Source organism: Peromyscus leucopus, chromosome 1 (genome assembly GCF_004664715.2).
Source record: "Peromyscus leucopus breed LL Stock chromosome 1, UCI_PerLeu_2.1, whole genome shotgun sequence".
Lineage (NCBI taxonomy): Eukaryota > Metazoa > Chordata > Mammalia > Rodentia > Cricetidae > Peromyscus > Peromyscus leucopus.
Window position 1 is genome coordinate 130,837,217 of NC_051063.1, and position 21,485 is coordinate 130,858,701.

At 35.5% G+C, this 21,485-nt stretch overlaps 1 long non-coding RNA gene across 3 annotated transcripts in view; it reads left to right on the plus strand.

The window, feature by feature from the left end:
- LOC114688710 overlaps positions 1-21,485 on the plus strand; it is a 122,119-nt gene that overhangs the window by 498 nt on the left and 100,136 nt on the right. For all 3 annotated transcript variants that reach the window (XR_005089799.1, XR_005089800.1, XR_003733804.2), the window contains exons 2-4: positions 2,317-2,354; positions 6,292-6,406; positions 9,749-13,837. This is a non-coding gene — a long non-coding RNA (uncharacterized LOC114688710). The remainder of the gene's footprint in view (positions 1-2,316; positions 2,355-6,291; positions 6,407-9,748; positions 13,838-21,485) is intronic.

A 21,485-nucleotide genomic window follows, 5' to 3' on the forward strand; every position in this document is an offset into this window, starting at 1 on the left:
ACAGCTACCCACTATAATGTAGCATAGCCCTTTTTTTCCTCTATAAATTGGTAGCGTCTCAAGCTCCTGGAATTTGAATGTTGTAATCAATCTTTAGAAAATTGTTCTTTTATCCCTTCATAATGGCTTTTGGAAACTTCTTCCACATTCAATTAATGTATCAGTTAAGCCTCAAATTGTAAGATAATCTGATTTGGTGATTGAAAGTGCAGATTTTGCTGTATATTGTTGTTAATGGAATCTTGACCATTCCCAGGATGATTCCATTTAATTTGTCTGGTAGAACTTATTGGAAAATATTTGATCTGATGGAGGCTATAGACAAACACACTAACTGTTGAAAAATATTGTAGGAGATGTGTTACCATGGAGGCAGGCACATGTGAAACCTTCTATCTCATAGGCAGCAGACGAATGAGCACATGCTTCTATATGTCTCATCGTCCAATAGGATTATGCTGTGGTCAAAGATCAGCAAGGACAAAACACTGGGTTTATATGAAAGTATGTTTCCTCAGCATGAGATGGGAAAGGAAGGAAAATATCAGGAATGGTTTCTGATATTACATCTTCAGGGACTAATGGGAATTCTTAAGTTGCTAAAATTTTTATATTTAAGTTATTGGCATATTATAGTTTCAAGTATTACATAATGGTAGTCTGAAAGATACTGTCTGTGCAACAAAGAAGCTGGGTCACTGATGTTTGTGAGTGGTCTCTGAAACTGAGTGTGGCAGGTTAGTAGGTCCCAAGGCAATGTGTTCTAGAGTACTTAGATCCCAACCCTTTTCTGCAAGTTCTTTTAAAAAAAAAATAAGAAAACATGTTTCAGTGATGGCTATTATAATTGATCTTTTCAAAAATTCTAGAAAAATGCATTGTGAAATCAATTCTCTAAAAATGGAGGATCAACATATTAAGTAAAACACAGTTGGAGTTTAGTCACTCTCCTTTGTACACCCAGTGAAGACTGTGGTATTGGAACCCTATATGCTTGCATAAATCAGAAAGACTAAACTGGGTAGTGATCTGTATATACCTGATTGGAGTAGAAAGAATGGCACTTAGCACTCAGGTAATGGAACAAATATATATGTGGTAAGGAGACCCTGGAGTATCAGGTCATGAACAGGGAAAAAGAAAAAAGTTGAATTTTATTTATATTATTTTATTTATATTTAATACACATGCAACACACACGCACATACACACACACACACACACACACACACACACACACACACACATTAGCTGTCCACACTTTTGCTTGAACTATTAGGATCTTTTTCATGATGTTTGTTTTCCTCAAAACAAAAAAAAATGATGCCTCATTTTACAATGAATATTGTTTCCACTTTCTGTTTTTGTAGTAAGTAAAAGAGCTCTGGAAAAAAACCAAGAAACATGATGTATTTAGAATCTTCATAGTACACTTTAATCCACTTACCAATTAGTCTGTAAGATTGAAACATTATTTCTCTAGGGTTTTCTCACAAACTAAAGCAATTTACACACTGGGCTTTCCACAAAAATTTGTTTCCTCACCCTTAGATGAGAATGGAAGCAAATTTCTCCAGATTCACATGGTACATTAGACATTTTTAGCCACAAACTAATCTAATTCCTAATTCTTATGTTTATTTTGGTTTTCCTGGTGACTTTTACATACCCTCAGTGGTTCCTCAATGTGTTTACAGATAGGTAGGAGTTATGAGTGTTGTGTTGGGTGTGATGAGGAAATTCTGAAAATGTTATTGTAGAAAATACTTATAAACTACTATATTTCAGTAATTTAACTGTTTGTCTTCTATAGACAACACAGAAAATAAGTGGTAAATCCCCCACAACATTTTTTTAAGTAAGCATTCCACTAGGGAAGTTTAGCTCCCCAGCTCTCTAAACTTCCCTGTGCTTTATAGATTGAAGTGATGTTGATGAGAAGGGACATGCTACTGCTTCGAAGTCTTACCAAGAAGCTCAAAGTAGCAAGCTTTGTTGTAAACAGTAGTTATAGAAGGTTTGTTTCTTTCTCTATACAGAGGTAATGATATCATTGTCTTATGTAATTCTTTATATTAACTTCAATGTTTCATTAACAAATATGTCTGTATAGTTCCTTTGGAGGAAACAGTTATGGATCTTCTTCGAGAATGATATATATATGCATCTATAAACTTAGCTAGTCAGGGTCTCCATCCATATATGTGTCAGTAAGAATTTTCAAGATCAAATATCTTATATTTGATATATAATCATGTATTTACAGTAGTGTTCTATTACTCCAGGCCATAATGATTTCAAAACTCTGTTCAACAGGGAGCATATGAAGTTCAACTGTCAAAGAATGATTTATGGTAAGTTTGCAAACTGCTTTCCTTTTGATAATAATCTAAACAAGTAGAAATGTAGCAATTGTCTTATTGCTTGAATGATATTTCTTTCCTTCTACAATGACTGCGATTTCTTTCTCAAATACATACATATGAAGTTCAACAGACAAACTTCTGTAATACCCTGACATAATCTGAACACTGTGTTTCTGTGAGTACAGATGTAAACACTTAACCTAAGGGCCTCCAGCAAAGTTCTACTTGTTTTAGAGCTACTGCCTTGGTTCCTCTACCACAATACAACACCCTCCAGTTTTCTTAAGCTTATAAACTGTTGATTAACTCTTACTTTGTACAGATAATGCATTTAAACACAAAGCAATATGTAGGGCTGTGATTGCTCTTGAAACATTCTTAAAATAGATGAGATTTGAATCTTAAGCCTCTTTAATTATACTATAATAATGCAGAGCAAGGGATTCAGTTCTACATCCCTACATTTACACACCAGAGTACCTTTGGGAGTTAACAGTATGTTACCAAAGCTCAGAATCTTCACAGGTAATTCCAGATCAAGGCTTTCTTGGTTGAAGGATTTAGATGAACATATGTAAATACAATGAAGATCTGTGACAAAGTATACAGCAGATAACTTTGGGCAACAATTCTTTTGTGACACATGTTTGTTTACTATAATTAATTGATCCTTTGACAGTTTCAAGCATGTATAACACATTCTGGTCATACTCAACCTTCTCTTATCTGTCATCTATCTCCTCCAAATCTGCTCTCCATAGAAGCCCCCTTCTCATTATCATTCCTTTTTAACTTTGTTTTTCTTTTATGATCCACTGACTTTAACCAGGGCTATGTATATGACCATGAATGTAGAGCTATGCACTGGAGCATGGATAAGTCACTAGTGGTTCCAGCATTGAAAATATAACAGCTTTTCCTTAGAAGCCATCTACTGCTAATAGTTCCCCAGGGCAGTGCCAGGCTTCATGAGCCTCTCGCCTATCCATGACTGAATGTTTTCTACAGGTTCTGCATAGGTAACACAGTTTTCATTTATCCATTACATAATGATTACATAATCAAATATCTTTGTTATTTTGACACCTAGAAATTTCTAGTTACATTGAGGTTATTGAGAAATAATTTTACATTGCCAACATTGTTCAATATCATCAATAAAAATATTTATTACATGTAGTTAGAGCCTGCAGAGATGACTCAGGAGTTAAGAGCGCGAGCCAAGTTTGGTTCACATTACCCACATGAGGATGCTCATTACTACCTGTAATTCCATAAGAAGTTCTTATGTGTCTGGCCTCTGTGTGTCCCTTCATCCACATCCACATACCCACATGTAGACACACATATTTATACATAATTTAAAAATAAAATAGTTATAATATACCATGTCTATAGATGTATTTCAGAGGAAGAATACTTAGGATGCTCAATATTGCTTTGAAGTGAATTTTACACTATTTTTAATCATGCAATTTAATTTAATCCATTTTACCTAGGTATTTAGATGGGCTAGTATAGTATCCACATACTAGTTTTGCTAAGACAGTAAATTTACGTTGCAAACAAACACTTAGAGGTAATAAGGAAGCTAATAGGAGAGATAAATTTACCCACTGGGTAGTTTCACAAGTAATACTAGTTGATGAACGATTCAGTGCAGCACCTGGTCTAGTAGCACCTACCTTTTCCAGAACTTCTCACCATGTTGGAAGCAATGTGTATCTTCTTCTAAGCATTCCTAAAGCAGATGAATAGGTAGATAGTTGTCTTAGTTAGGGTTTCTATTGCTGTGAAGAAACAATATGACCATGCATCTCTTATAAACGAAAACATTTAATTGGTATGGTACACTTAGAGTTCAGAGGCTTAGTCCATTATCATCATGGAGGGAAGCAAGGCACCGTGCAAACAGACCTGGTATTGGAGAAGGAGCTGAGAGTTCTTACATCTTGACCCATAGGCAATAGAAAGTGCACTGAGACACTGGGCATGGCTTAAGCATATATGAGACTTCAAAGCCAGCCTCCACAGTGACACACTTCCTCCAACAAGGCCATATATACTCCAAAAAGGATATACCTCCTAATAGTGCAACTCTTTATGAGCTTATGGGGGCCAATTACATTTAAACTACTACAATAGTATTACATACTTACAAACTATAATGACATAGAATATACATTAACATTCCAAAAGAGACAAAAAATAATACACATCAGAGCACAGTGAACCAAAGAAAGACCAAAACCAGAAAACGATTATTCTGTCAGTACTATGCTGGATCATCCTTAAGTAGCACTTACATTCCAAACAGGACCTTAAAAGAGGATCGTTATATGGCTAAACAAGCATTTTTTTCTCCACATAGTACTTCCTATTGCCTTGGCTTCCACAGAGAGGGGATCTCTAGGTCAGACTACCTATGCAATGACATCTTTAGTCTGGCTTGCTTTTTCCTCATGGCTAGCATTCTTAAAGAAAGAGCTGGCAGGGTATGTCCAGGAGGTGTATTTTCTCTGCAATTAGCTAACTTGCTTAGTGTATATGGGAGAAGTTAATATTATGTAGACCTGGACCATGGCTAATTTGGTTTGACCAGAGTCTTGGAAAGAAAAAGAATCTCAGGGGAAGGATAGTTGATAGTGATAATGGTCACCTATTTTTCCAGACACACAGACAGACACACACACACACACACACACACACACACACACACACACACACACGAACATTTTCCTATAAAGATGATCTTGTTGCAATTGATTAGGTTGCAAAAAAATTTTGCCAACTGGAACTTTTAGGAGCCTTTCTTACATTTCAGTGAGTATTAAAAGAGCATGTCTTCACTGTTTTGTATACAGTGATAACATTTTTATTTTGTGAAATTTGGTTGTAATCAAACATAAATATGTTTATCTTACTAGCATGATGATTACATGATACTCTCTGTCCACTGGACAGGAGAATGTCTGTGTGACAGAGGATTCAGCACACGTTTTACTTTCAAATTTACACATGACACAACATACTCATACTTCATGGATATTTCATTAGAGTACAAGATAGAGTGTACTCTCTTGTTATTGTTATATGTTATTATTCTTTGTTTTTTTCTGATGGGTGATGATACAAACCAGAAAGAAAGAGCAGTTAATGCCCTGACTATAACTCTGAATGAATGGGAAACTTCTTTCAGTCAAGTTATCCATTCCTTTTGGAATTTTGCTAGGTGTGGTGAATATGTGAATAAGGACCTACATTTTTCAGGAAAAGGACTCAAGATGCATATGTCTTGATAGTACTTGTACTCAAGTTTGATGACATTTGGTTGCAGCCTAACAGCATAAAATCTTACCCAAGCTTCAGATGGATGTGGTTAGTTATGGAAAATTACAGTATTGTTGTCATAATGAGTTTTTCTGCTTTGGGAAGTTCTTATTGGACTTAATCTCCTTCTATTAAAGCACCATATTTAAGACCAGTATTTGTATAATTCATTGAATGAACTTTTACTTATTTTAGTCACATATTTTTATGTTTACTGTTGTGACATTAACCATATCTCATCATGAGTTTTAAATAAGTTCTATTCATAATTAAATGTATGAGGTTTTTGAATTACTCTGAATAACTTACTCCTCTAAATAGTTAAAGATAAATGTTTTTTAAAGAAAGTTAGAAACATGAATTTTACTCAGACTCAGATGATCCACTGAGTTTTGGAGTACATAAAAGGTGAAGTACCTGAAAGGATGCTCAAAAATATAAAGATAAATGGAATAGATATTTATGGCTTCAGGGTTGTATAAATGAAGAACAGTTTTAAATGAAATCAAAATGAAAGAAATGATGAATTTTATGGATTTCATGTAGATTTGTCTGTGACTCTGGAAACATTGTTTCCTTTTGGTTTTCTACTCAGAAGACCTACTCCAGGAATTTCTTCAGATAATGACTAAGAGCAAGATATATCTGAAAGAAGACTCCTCAGACCAAAATCTCTTCACCATATATTATACAAAAGCCATACTCTGAAGGTATATCTATTAGTTACTTTCCTAATACTGTGATAAAACATTAACAAGATAATTTATTAAATAAACCAAATATTTAATTGGGCTTATGGTTCTAGAGGGTTAGAGTTTATGACCACAAAGTAAAGGCATGGCTGCAGGAAAATGTGAGATGATGTATCTTAATCTATAAGCAAGAGACAGAGAGTACACTGGGAATATCAAGAATCTTTTGAAACGTCAAAAGCTGCTCTCAGTGTCATACATCCTCCAACAAAGTCACTCCTAATCCTTTCCCAGAAGGTTTACCACTTGGAAAACAAGTATTGAAACATATGAGACAATTGGTGCCAACTTCTCATTCAAACCACACATTACATTCTCTGACCCTTATATAGGCTAATGGTCATATCATGATGCAAAATATATTTAGTCCAACCTAAAAAGTCCCATAATATTTCACAGTCTCAACACTGTTTTAAAGCCCAAAGTCTCTTCTGAGACATGAAATAATCTTTTATTTACAACACTCTGTAAAATCAAAATGCAAATTGCATGCTTCTAACATTTAATGTCATAGAATATTCATTACCATTCTAACAGGGATAAATAAGAGAATAGTGTAGCAATACTGGAACAAAGCAAGACCAAAACCCAGGAGGGCAAAATCCAAATCCTGTAGCTCCATGTCTGATGTCAGAGGTTTTAGACTTCTCTAGCCTACCGGTGTCCTGCCTGCAATGTGTATCTGTTCCTCAGGCTGGACATTCACTGTCTTCAATTCTATTTTGTAGATACCCCACAGTTCTGTTGCATGCAATACTTTGGGGTCTCTAACACCATGCAAACTTCACTTTGACAGCTTTATGCCATGGTTTCTCAGGGCCTCCTTTCCTCTCAGGGTCCTTGTGTAGCGACTTCCCTACAATATTGCCTGGCCTCATTGGCTCTTCTTCACCAGATAGGAAGACTGTACAACTTCTTTACCTGTTTATCCCTCATGACTCTAAAACCAGAACCACATACATGAGACTTCCAAGTTTGGATGCCCACTTAGGATGGTGCCTGGCCCTCTTAAATTTCATTTGCACCAACTTTTATTTACTGTTGCTTTTTAGGATCACGAACTGGAAGCTTAGCTGGCTGATGTCATGTCCTCAGGGAACTCTTTACTTTTATCCCATTGTGGATTAGGCTTCTCCTTGATATTCTTATCTCTTTCAGCACAAGCCTTGCTTTCAACATTAAATTTTCTAGTGCTCTTTTTACTTTGAAGTGTACATTTGTATTTCTTTCTGCCACATTTGAGCTTCAACATTATAACCTGCATAAAAGTGATTAATAATAATCACATGACATAAACAATACTCAGTTGACTTAAAAGTCTTCCAGGAAGTTAGTTCATTGCTTTTCAATTTAGCTTTAGGCAAATTCTTAGGACAAGTGCATTAGGCAGCCAAATTCCTTTCCAAAATGTCACAAGACTTGTCTATATCCCATTTGCTAATAGTAATCCTTTCTAAAAGTTCTTGAGCCAGACCTCTATAGTTCACTTTGCTCTTAGCACTGCTGTCTTCCAATATCCTCCTAGGACAGTGTAGTAAACTCTTCTTACAGCATTATACCATTTTTCTAGTCCAAAGTTTCAAAACATTCCACACCTCTGCAAAAAATAATAGTGAGGTTCTTCACAGGAATACACCATTCCTGTTATCAATTTCTGTTTTACTTATTTTCTTTTTGTTTACTTACTTTTTCCTTACTTACTTTTTTTGTTTTTTTTATTTTTTTATTGTTTGTTTGTTTTTTGAGACAGGCTTTCTCTGTGTAGTTTTGGTGTCTGTCCTGGATCTTGCTCTGTAGACCAGGCTGGTCTTGAACTCACAGAGATCCACCTGGCTCTGCCTCCCAAGTGCTGGGATTAAAGGCATGCACCACCACCACCAATCTTACTTACTTTCTTTATTGCTGTAATAAAACACCATGACCAAAGCAGCTTATGAAATAAACAGTTTAATTGAACTCTAGTTCCAGAGTATTAGAGTCTGTAATGGCAGAGTAAGACATGGCAGCAAGAACATATGAAATATCACATCTTGATCTACAAGCATAAGGCAGAGAGCACACTGGTAATGGTATGAGACTTTTGAAACCCCAAAGCCCACCTCAGGTGACATACCTCCTCCAACCAGACCATGGCTCCTTCTTCTTTCCCAGATTGTTCTACTAGTTGAGGAACTAAGTACTTAAACATGGAGCCAATAGAGGCCATTATTATTTAAACCATCACAGAAAGGTTTTTGGTAAGCGTACTCTTCACTTTATAGAAGTCTTATCTGCATAGAAAATGAATTTTTAATTTCCTGAAATGGATAACATTTGTGTATACTCTACTTAAGTCCATTGGCCAAAGTGTAAAATAAGCTAATAACTAGAGTGTTTTTAAAAAACATGTATCTTTGTAGCATTTCTACATCTTAATTTATGTTGTCACTGTGAAGGAATTCTTTGACTTTCTGCTGCTCATGTGTTGTCATTATGAAGGATTTATTTGATTTTTTTTCTGCTCCTATCAAATAGACTAAACTCCTACCGAAGGCTGTTTCCATTGTGTGGCTAGAAAATTGCTTTATGTGTGAGACACAATAGAATCTCTAGTAAGTGGAAAATAGAAATCTCCCAAGACCTGACAAATAATGTTATCTGATATAATTGACCTAGAGTTTTAGGCTATAGAATAAAGGTGAAAAGAAGAAAGCACAAAGTCCAAAAAAATCCAAAGTCCCTGGATGGTGGCTGTTACTTTTAACTAGAAGAAGGAGGAGAAGGAGAAGAAGAAGAGGAACAGGGATAGGAAGAAGAGGAGGAGGAGAAAGAGAAGAAGAGGAGGAGGAAGAAGAAGGATAATAATAATAAGAAGAAGAATAAGAATAATAATAATAAGAAGAAGACACACCAGCATTTGCCTTTCTTTTTTAAAAATTTTTTTATTTTATAATTACTTTAATTTTACATATCAGTCACAGATTCCCCTGTCCTCCCTCCTCCCACCCCCTGCCTTTCCCCGAACCCACCCCTCATTCCCACCTCCTCCAAGTCAAGGTCTCCCCTGGGGAATCAGCCCAACCTGGTAGATTCAGTTGAGGCAGGTCCAGTCCCCTCCTAAGCATTTGCCTTTCTTAAGAAGTTTCAAAATAACTTTTTCTGGCCACAAAATGAATCCCAGCTTCTGCCCAAGAGCCTTTTTTCATGTATTAAGAAGATCTGTTCTAGCACATGTTGGTATACAGTCAAGTAGTTTAAAGCTCTCTGTCTTCTTAGGATATCTGATCCTAACCTATCAAATTTCCCTTTTTGTCCTGGCAGATGATACCAGCTGTGATAAGGTGGAAACATAATAGATGGTGCCATCTCTTCTACCAGCAGATTCACCAAGACAGTCTTCACTATACATGCTGATGCCTCTTTCCTGTGTAGCAGCAGACACCTCCTGCAGATAAGAAATGCTTAACTGAGAAATGCTCATGTTGGGATATCATCGATGAAACTTTAATTTGGGCATGGTGACTGTTTCCCTTGCTGCCACTTGACTCAATCCCAGGAGCCTCAGTAGAGGAAATAATATTGCACAAGAAGCTCAAAATTGTGGAAATATTCAGTGCTCCTATAAATATACACTGCTAATTTTAAAAATACGAGATATTAAAAAAGAACTGCATGATTTAAAAAAAAAACTCAAAGTATACTTATATGATACAAAAATTATGGGCCGTCTCTCTTTCAAGAGAATTGAAAGTTTCCTATAGTTTCCCCCCATTAAGGAAGGGTTATACATGCTCTAAAGCAGATAAATATATGCAAAAATGCACATACTTTCTGGGGGAACTTCTAGCAGTGGGGCCATAATCTTATGCAAATTGCTACTTTTATTTAAGAGTCTTTTTGATGAGCTTTTCTATTTCAGTACTACATTAATGTCTATGTCATTTTTTTGAATGACTGCATGACTGCTTTGTAGATGAAATAGAATTAAATGTTTTAAGCATTGCCCATTCATAGACATTTATGTAGGTGCCAAATTTCTGTGCAATGAACTTCCATATATATATATATATATATATATATATATATATATGTTCATATATATGTATATTCACACATACATATATTATCAATAATTCTGTATTTGTCTCCTCTATTACAGTAAAATTACCTAGTACTTAAATATATTAACACTTAATTTTTTTAAATTATCACAATTCCTTTTAAATGTGCTCAATAGCTTTCTCTTCAATGGCAATGCCTTAGAATACCATCCTCATAATCCACATACAATGGATTTTACAAATATTTGAAATCTCTTACAATGTGTTAGTCCAACCTATTGTCTTAAATTGTATTTATTTTATTTTTGAGTTTGATCATTTTCATGTTTATTAGCCATCTGTATTTTTTGATTTCTTCTTTATGTCAAAGTTTGAGAGTATGTGGAGGTTTTAGTCTCTTTTAAAAATCATATTTACAACTGGGGAAAAATAAGATTTTGGATTGTCAAACATTACATGTTTTTCACACTTTTGAACTTTGTTTTGTTATAAGAATGTGTATAATTGTTACATGTCCAACTATAACCATGTTTGCTTTTATGGCTTCTGAGTTTCATGTCATTTTTGAAAAAAAAAATATATTCTGAGCCCATTAAGCCCCTCTCCTTTGTTAATCCTAATTCTTTTGTGTTTTTTAATTCAAATTCTATGTCATGAAAAGTATTTTGTTTTAAAATCTTAAATATGCAAGTTACTTGCCATTACTTATGATTATTTGCCAATAATTGCCCATTTATCTGTAATGCCATCTTGCACATGTGCTGTATTCATCCGTGAATGGCTCCATTTTTGTTCTGTGGGTACGTGTGTCTCTTCTTCCGCCTCCTGTCTCATGTGTCTTCTTGTTGGAAGAAATTACAGTTTAGACTGCAATTTCATCAACCTTAATAAATTAATTTGGGGAAACTGTTTTTAAATAATATTGTCTTCATAATTAAGGACAAGGTATGTCTCTTTTATTAAACATTTGATTACTGTTTATATTTTCACCGTGATGTTGGGTTTTTCTTTTCTTTTATTTGCTTGTTCATTTTTATGTATCTGAAACTTTTGTTTTGTTTTATTTTGTTTTTTAGATTTTGTTTTGTTTTGGGGAGGTTAAGTGGCCACGTTACTACTGATTGTTTTCAGAATGTACCCCAAATTCTTTGCAAATATTGATTTTCCTCCTCCCAATTGATATTGATTTTGGTTATTTTGATAAAATTCCCCCGGACTGGTACTTTCAGAGCACTTAAAAAATTTGTGGAAATATTACTCACACTTGATTTAAATGATATTTAACAAGTGCTTCTTAGGTTGAATAGCACATTGCTGCTGGTCTATGCTTCCAAAAGACCACCTGAAAGAGCTATGATCAAGCAAAGTTGAGTTTATTAAACTTACTGCAGCAAGGGAAAACACCACCTTAACAGGGTTTAATAGTGGTTGAAAGACAAAAAATGAAGGGCCTTTGGATCTGGGTTTCTGTGGTTTAAAACACAGACATGATTATGAATGCATAGTTCAGCATGTGATACTTTAAAATGAATGGGGGTGTGGTGAGATTCTTAATGTGCTTCTTGATAATCAAACTGTTATCTAAGTGAGCTGTTTCTCTTAATAGATATTTATAATGACAGAAGAGCTATTGCCTATGAAAGAAATAGAATTTATCAATTTATAGTTCTGTCTTGCTAAGCAGGACTTACTAGGGTTGGTATCAGGTCTTATTCCCAAAAGGTAAGTTATTTTTTTTTAATGTGAATGGTTTTAAGTGTCAATGTAAGACTATAGCTTTTAACTCTGAGATATTTGGTATATTCTTTTAGAAAAGTCTTCCTTCCACGTTTTATATTTTTCTAAAGAATTTGAATCAAACCTAGGTGGAAGATGTAATTGTTCCTTTTTACCCAAATAATTGTACTATTCTTTTTTTGAATTATTAATTGCTGTACAATATTTATTTTTTAATTTTTAGAAATCCTTTTATTCCACGAGTGAGCATACTTTTGTTTTGCTTAATTCTTTTTATTTACTGCTGAGCTATAGACACTTAAATTTGATTTGAAATTTTTGAGTGTATATGATTATATGAAATCACTTTTCCATTGACTTTTCTTTTCTACTTTGGTGTTAGCACTTCTGATTATGTCTAAACAATGTAGATAATTTTCTTTATGATGCTCAATGAGTTGGTACCATGATTACTTGAGCACATCAGTGAAATCAGCTGCTGTACAGTGGTGGTCCATGTAAATAAGACTGTATAGTTTTGCTCCCATCTTACTAGTTATTGTTCATTTCATATCTGGTGTCTTCTGTTTAACATTTTTCTCATAGAGGATCACAGTGCACACAGACTTTCTATCACACTATTTAAACTGTGCCTTTTTAAAGGAGCAAGTTACAAAATGGGTTTTAGAATTGCCAGGTTTTTCCCTCTCTTCCACAATCAAGATTTTAGCATAGTTTTTAAGTTTATAAAAAGTCCATATGTGTGTATGTGTGTGTGTGAGTGTGTGTGTGTGTTTTCCCTTTGCGCTTTGCCTCTTTTAGTAAGAAATGCTTAAACACTTGTAAACTATTCACTTCCATTTGTTCTTAGTAATTAAAAATGTGCTTTCTTATGTACTCTCTGAAATTATAACCATGGAGCAGGAGAGGAAAGGATGGTGAAGTTGTACATACCAAGGCAAGAGCCCATGTTACAACATGATTGATCTTTGCTGGATATTCTTCATGTTATTTAAAAAAACATTTTTTAAATGAGAGGATGAGTAGGTGGTTTAGTTGTTAAGGTCTTGAGTTCAAATCCCAGAACCCATGTTTAAAAAGCTGGATGTGGTGATACATGCTTATAATCTCCTTGATAGAAATAAGAACCAGGCTGATCCCTGGGGCTCACTAGGCATCCAGCCCATCTTAATTAGTGGCCTCCAGACCAATGAGAAACCCTGTCTCAAAGCAAACAAACAAACAAACAAAAAACTACAGACATGCTAAAGCAGATTGTGCTAAGCAATAACAACCACAGTTGTTCTGGCCCTACACCTGGCACTCCCTCCCTCACCATACACACATATGCCTGGGAACTCAAGCACACTCACCAAATATTTTTTTTTAAATGAGTCAGGTAAATCTTAGCAGTTTTTCCTCAGAGACAGCTTAAAATGCATATATTTATTCATTTCTTCCTTAATTTTAGAGGAGAAATACATGCTTACCATAGTTCACATGTATAGACCAGAGGATAACTTGGAATCAATTCTCTCCTTCCACTATCTAGGTTCCAGGGATTGAGTGCAAGTCATCAGGCTCTGCAACAAACACATTTACCTGCTGAGTCATCTCACTGGCCATTTAAAATGTATGTTTAAATGACTGTGTATATTACAAAATTCATAGTTTACAAAAGTAAATTCAAATAAATCTAATTCTCAAATCCAGCATCAGTGGCCATGCAGTTTCTTCATCTCCATGAAGATAGCTAGTGTTGCTGCATCATTCTCTTTGTCTCTGTCTTCCTCTCATTCACACCCCTGTACATCCACCTTCAAATCTCCAAGGTATATGTATGTAAATACAACAGATACCTTTCTGCTATTATGTAACTTTCTTTTGTATACTAAAACCATATTATAAATGTTTTAGTATTGTTTTCTGGAGACAGGGTTTCTGTGTATAGCCTTGGCTCTCCTGGAGCTTGCTCTGTAGATAAGGCTGACCTCAGACACACAGAGATCCACCTGCCTCCACCTCCAGAGTGCTGAGATTAAAGGTGTGTACTATCACCACTTGGCTAGAAGTTTCTTATCATATTTAACAATTTATACCTTTTCATAGATAAAATCTACATATTTAAGTGCATATATCTTCTTCTAAGTTGCTTGAGGATTTTGTACAATGTATTTTGATCATATTTACATCCTCTTTCAACTCCTTCCAGACCCACTCTCATTTTCTTACTCAATTTCGTGGTCTTAAATGTTTTTATGTCATAAAATATTACCTCTGTCTTAGTTACAGTTCTATGATCATGAAGAAACACTATGACCACCTCTTATAAAAGAAAGCATTTATTTGGGGGTTTACTTAAGTTTCAGAGGCTTAGTCCAGTATTATCATGGCAGGAAGCATGGCAGCATGCAGGCAGGTGCTGGGGCAGTAGCTGAGAACTATATCCTGATCTGGAGGCAGAGGCAGAGCAAAAATGACTGGGCCTGGCCTAGGATTTTGAAACCTTAAAATATATCCCCAGTGACAAACTGGCTCAAACAAGGCCATACTTACTAAACCTTCCCATAGTGTCATTCCCTGGTGACTAAGCATTCAAGTATATGAGCTTACCAGGGCCATTCTTACTTACATTCCACTCCCTAGCTCCTACAGGCTTATAGTCATATCATAATAAAAAAATGTGTTTTGTCCAACTTTAAAAGTTCCCATATTCTTTCACGTTATTATCACTGTTTAAGAGCCACAAGTTCAAAGTCTTTTTTGAATCTCATGGCAATAACTTAACTGTAACCCCCTATAAAATCAAAAGTAAACAAGCAAATCACACACCTTCAACATAAAGCAGTGCAGAATATACATTATCATTCCAAAGAGGAAGAAACAGAGCATAATGAGGAAATGCTAGACCAAAGCAAAAAGAAAAGCCAGTGGGTAAACTCCAGATTCTGTATCTCTGTGTTTGATGTCAAAACCCTCTCATACCTTCAATTACTTTCAGGTGTGTTGACTGCAACACACTTCACTGATTCCACATAGCTCTCCTTCCAGATATCCCATGACTCTGGCATCTCCAAAATGTTTCATTCTCCCACACAATCCAGGCTTCACCCTCACATCTTCATACAATGGCTTCTATGATCCTTCATGCGGGCACACCACTGACACACACCTGGCCTCATCGTCTTCCCTTAGCCACAGAGGGAGATTCCACAAGCCCTTTCTAGTATTCTTGACTTTCAAACCAGAACCATGTGACCAAAGCTTCAAGTTCTGCTTACTGCTGGGGTAAGAACATGGCCTCCCTTTTCAAATACATCTTAATCAGTTTTTTGTTTTTTATGTTTGCCTTTACTGTTTAAGCTTTTTTAAACATTCTTTTTCACAACTGGGAAGCTTAGCTGGGTGGGGTCTTGCCCTCAGCTCACCATTTCCTTTATTACATTTGGCATCAGGCTTTTCTTTAAACATTTTGTCTCCTAGAACATAGGACTTAGCTCTATTATACTTTCTGGTAATCCTTTTCTCCTCAAACAATACATTTTGTATTTTTACTTACTCAGCTTTCTTCTTTTCATTATATATCTGGCCACAAATAAACGTATGGCATAGTAAAAAAAAAAAAATAGGTGTCTTGAAATCTTCTCTTTGAACACTACTGATGCAAAACTCTTCAATTTAGCGTCAGATATATTTTCAAAAAAAAAAAGGGCCAAAACCAGCCACATTCTTTGCCAAAATATCACAAGAGTGGTCTCCAGTACACTTAACTAATATTCTTCCTCTTTGAAACTTCTTGGATTGGTCCCCTATTGTTCAAATCACCCTCAGCCTTGCCTTACATGCTCCTACTAGGATAACCCATTAAGCCCTCTTAAAGTGTCCAGTGGCTTTTGGGGTCCAAAATTACAATGTCTTCCACATCCTTCCAAAAATCAGTAGGGTCAGACCTGTCAAAGCAAAACCCTAGTCCCTGGTACCAACTTCTGTCTTAGTCACTGTGGAGAGAAACTATGACCAAGGCATCTCTTTTAAAAGGAAGCATTTAATTTGGGACTTGCTTACAGCTTCAGGGGCTAAATCCATTGTCATCATAGCAGAGAACATGATGTCAGGCAGTCAGGCATTGGGGAAGTAGCTGAGGGCTATATTCTAATATTTAGGCTAAGAGGCAGTGTGAGAGAGACTGGGCCTGGCACAGGCTTTTGAAACATCAAAGCTCACACCCAGTGACACACTTCTTCCAATAAGGCCATACCTTTTAATCCTTCTTAAATAGTGCCACTCCTTGGTGCCTAAGCATTTATATATATGAGCCTATAGGGTCATTATTCATCAATTACAACCTCACTGCATGAATAAAATATTTATTGTTATTAAAGTTTTGCTGGTTATTCTTTCCTGGAAAGCTAATTCTCTAAAGGGAATAGTGTTTTGTTTTTACCAGTATAGATTACTTTTGCCTGTTTTTCAATTAACATGATTAAAATCACAATGTGTGTCTGGCTTCTTGCGTATGTCATAGTGGTATTGACATTCATTTGTACAGTTCTGCCCATAATGTTTTTAAATATGTTCTTCATAATTTTAATATAATCCATTAGATGGGGAGATTAATAGCTTTTTAAATCCAGTCTCCTACTGATAGATATCTGAGTAGTACCTAGTTTTCAGCTTTTTTGATGTTGACATATCTCTGATATAATTATCTAAAAAGTGGATTTTTTCATCATAGAATAGAATTTTGCTTAACTTTATAATTGCTAAAGAATCTTCTAGAATTGTTTTCCTTCCCAAATAATGATATATGAAACTTCTACAATCCATTGTCAGATACATGGGAAATTGACAATCTTTTAAATTTTGCATAATTTTTATGGATATCTTTTTCATTTAAAATTGTAATAAGGTTTTTTGAATACTTAATATATGAGCACTAGATCTACCTCACTCTGACCCCATACTCCTCTCCTTCCAGCTGCTCCCCTCTTCTCCAATCCACAATCTCTTTAAAAACTATTATTGTTGTATGTGTATATACATATTATATATAACCTACTGAGTACATTTATCTTTACTCATATGTGCATGTGTCCAAGGATGACAACTTGAGAATGGAAAATATAGTGAGAATCTGTCCCTGGAAGAAACTGTTTCTTCCTCTCTCAGCAGCCTTTAACCTCCTGGATCTCTTTGTTTAAGGTTAGGACCATGTGGAATTTCCCCGGCCTCTCTAACATACCTACTAATATTAGTGTTTTCATAACATTGGTGTTGTGTCTGGCAACCAAGTTCATGAGAATTTCTAAATGCACTTTCCTATTTAATCTAGGAGATGCTGCCTACCCTCAGATATCCAGGGCCTCTGACTCTAACAGTCTTTCTGCTCATTAAGGGAGGGTCTCACTATGTACCTCATGTCCAGTTGTCCATGCCTGAATCACTGCATCCAGAGAGGCAGAGAAATGTGGATCTCTAGTGCAAGGTCAATCCAAGTTAAATAATGTCCATATGAGTGCCAGGCAGTATTTTATCATGACTTTAAAATAAAATTTATTCACTTTATTAGGTAACTTTTCATGAGATTATTCAGTTGAAAATCCGTGTAATGCTTATAATTACAGACTCATGGGAAACTTATAAATGTAATAATCTTCATATATCTTATTAAAAATATTTTTGAAGATTGTATATGTTTGTACATTGTATTTTGATCGTATCTATCCATCACCACCTCTCTCCAATTACCTCTAATCCCTCCACTACATATTACTCTCAAGTTAACACCTTCTTTTTAAAATTTATTAATAAGCCCTGAGTCCAGTTACCATAGTCCATATGCACATGAGTGTGAGGCCTTTCATGTGGCATGAGAAATCTATTGGTAGTCAAATACCCAAAGAACAGTGACTCTTTGTCCCTTAGCCGCTATCAACTGTCAATATTCCTCTGCTAGTTATGAGGACTCAGGGAACCTTCATCATACCTGCTAGGCTTTTGACTGGCTTGTTCTTATGCAGGAAACTACAAATGTGTGTAGATGTGAGCAATAGCAATGTTATGTCCAGAACCAGCATTTCACAGCTCTCCAACCCTCTGTTTGCTGGCTCTTATTCTTTCTGCTCAATCTTCCATCATATTGGGGAAGTTAATATAGATAATGCATCTACAGTTGAGTATTTGCAGATACTTATATTTGGTACTTTGACCAGTTTTGAGTTTCTTCATTAAGCATCTCCTATTGTAAAAGGATGTTTTTTGACATAAACTTAAATCAACACAAATATTTGGATAAAAACATAATATTTAGAAGGCAGTTTGACAACATGTCCATTTAGGAAAACAAGAGCAATAGATTTCCAACAAGGGCATATGGCTTCCTTGGTTATGAGTTTAAAAAGAATGTATTTTATATTTAATTATGTGTATATATGTATATGTGTGATGGGGTTAGAGAGCTATGAGGTTTCTCTAATGAACAGAACTGATGGGATGAACACATACGTACATAACATACACATATATAATATACTATAATAAATATAATACAATAAGTATAATATATATAAAGTAATATATAATAAAGAAATTTATTAGAATGGCATATGGGCTGTGGTCTGAGTATAATAATTGCTGCCTCCTGACAGGAAGGCCAACGATCCAGTAGTTGTTCAGTCCATATCCAATCTGAAGCAGTTGATTATCCCTCTACCTGTTACACCTCAATTGTACTAGTCAGTAGGCACAAGGGACCAAGCAGGCTAGTATTGTAGTAGTGAAGGATATATCCACTGAGGTCTTTACTTCCCAGTCAGTTTGCATTGTATCTTCTGGCAAAATGTAAATTAGCCAAAAGTGTTTCCCTGGTTCATTTTAAGGATGACTTCTCTACATCCTGCATCCACAATAAATGACGTTTTTGGCAATAGGTTCTGACCATGTGGTATGGTGGAAAACCAAGAGCAATGGAAATATCCTTCATTGTTTTGAATGCCTCTGGGCCTCCCTGATTAATAGCTCAGATAGAAGTATCCTGTGCCTGGTACTGAGATTGATATTTAATAACCTGTGCCCTCTGGGGAGATCATTTTCCACCTATGTAGCATACTTATGTTTAAAAATTATTTTATTATTATCATTATTGTTATTATTGTTGTTATTTACATGTGAATGTGTGAATGCATGTATATGTGTGCCTTGTTTGCGTGTGTGGGTACATGTGCCATGGCCTATGCATGGAGGTCAGAGGACAGCTTCTGGGAGTCAGTTCTCATCCTCAAACTTTAGATAGGTTCTAGAGATTAAATTCAGTTTATCAAGACCATTCAAGACTTGTCCAGTTGAGTTATTTGACTATACTCCCACCCTCCTATGTTTTTCTTTCAGCCATTTTATACTAGCATATCATATAATCTCATAATATTTTTTTACTTATGGTTATTAAAGTCATGAAATTATGATTAAAATAAATTATTAACTAATATGCAGGGTAGTATCTTTAGAGAACATGAATCCCCACACTCATGAGGAAGATTGTGGCAAAACAGGTGACTACACAGGGTGGAACATCACAGTGAGTCACAGATCAGGAAGGCTGGAAGATTCATGGTCCAGAGGCTCTCTGGACAGCCTGTCAAGCCTCTGCCTGACTGCCAGACTTTATTCTGGCACTGCCTCTGCACCCTTCCTGAGCCATTCATTCTGCCAGATGCAATGCTACAGAGGCAGGTTCCCATGATACTGGTCCTCTTCATGACATCCTATCCCTGATTGTTGCAGGAGAGAATGGCAAAGGAGGAAAAAAATAGACATGGACAAATATTAATTGAAACAATAGTAAAGAAGTTACTTTTCAGTGGAGAAAGCTGCCAGACACTATCTTAATCAAGTGACATACATAACAACAGCATGAATAATTTCTACTGATGACATAAAGTAAGGACAACCCAGTAGGAGTGAGTTGGAAGAGAAAAATAGGGTTTGGATGCCGTCATATTTCATTCAATACATGTATGAAAGTTTTAAAGAACATTTTTAAAAAGCTGACACTTTTTAGTAAATTTAGCTCAAATTCAGTAAATTTACTCTAATACTGATTAAATTAGTTTAAAAGCTCAATTAAATTTGATTCTTTGTGGATTATCTTTTTGATCAATTGTGAACATGGTTTTTCTATGGGAAGTTTTGTCTCACATAATCTTTGTGTGTGTGTGTGTGTGTGTGTGTGTGTGTGTGTGTGTGTGAAAGGTGCTATAGTTTTTTTTCCAATACTTAAAATTTACAGTGTTATACTAACATGTTGTGATACTTTGCTTATTTCATTTCTGTTAGCTTAACTGTTATATTGTTTTTCCTTTCCTAAAGCTATTTCAAGGTTATGTTATTCAAACTTATAAAAGTATGCATCTAAAGTGTCACAGGGTTTTACATTATTACATGATATCAACTTTTGGCTCACTTTCTTCTTCCCCATTGCCACCACTTACTAATCTCCAAAGAGACTGGAATTTAGCTGCACATCTTTAAACAGCCCACTTATTATGAGCTCTTCTTTTTTTTATTCCTAATATTTCATTAGTTATTTGAGAATTTTATATGATGTATTTTATCATGCTAACCCCCTTTTTCTTAGTTACTTTTCTATTATTCTGAAGAGACACCATGGCTAAGGCAATTTATAAAAGAAAGGATTTAATTGGGGACTTGCTTATAGTTCCAGGGGGTAAGAACATGGCTGTCATGGTAGGGAACATGGACATAGACAGGTAGGCATGGCACTGGAGTAGTAGCTTAAAAACTCACTTCCTGATTGCAAGTTGTCTGGTGTGTTGGCTTTTATTTTTTTTTTTTTTTGAGACGGGGTTTCTCTGTGTAGTTTTGGTGCCTGTCCTGGATCTTGCTCTATAGAGGAAGCCGGCCTCGAACTCATAGAGATCCGCCTGGCTCTGCCTCCTGAGTGCTGGGATGAAAGGCGTGCACCATCACTACCCAGCTGTGTTGGCTTTTGAAACCTCAAAGTCCACTCTCAGTGAAACACCTTCTCCAAGAAGGCCACACCTTTTAATCCTTTCCCAAAACAATTGTATCAAGTAGGAACCAAGCATTCAAGTATATGAGTCTTTGTAGTTCATTCTCACACAAACCATCAAATTCCACTTCCTGGACCCCAGAGTCTTGTAGCCATATCATAATGAAAAATGCATTTAATCACTTTCAATTCTCTACAGTCTTTCACAGTCAACACTATTTGAAACTTCAATAAATAACATTTTTTAAAGGTT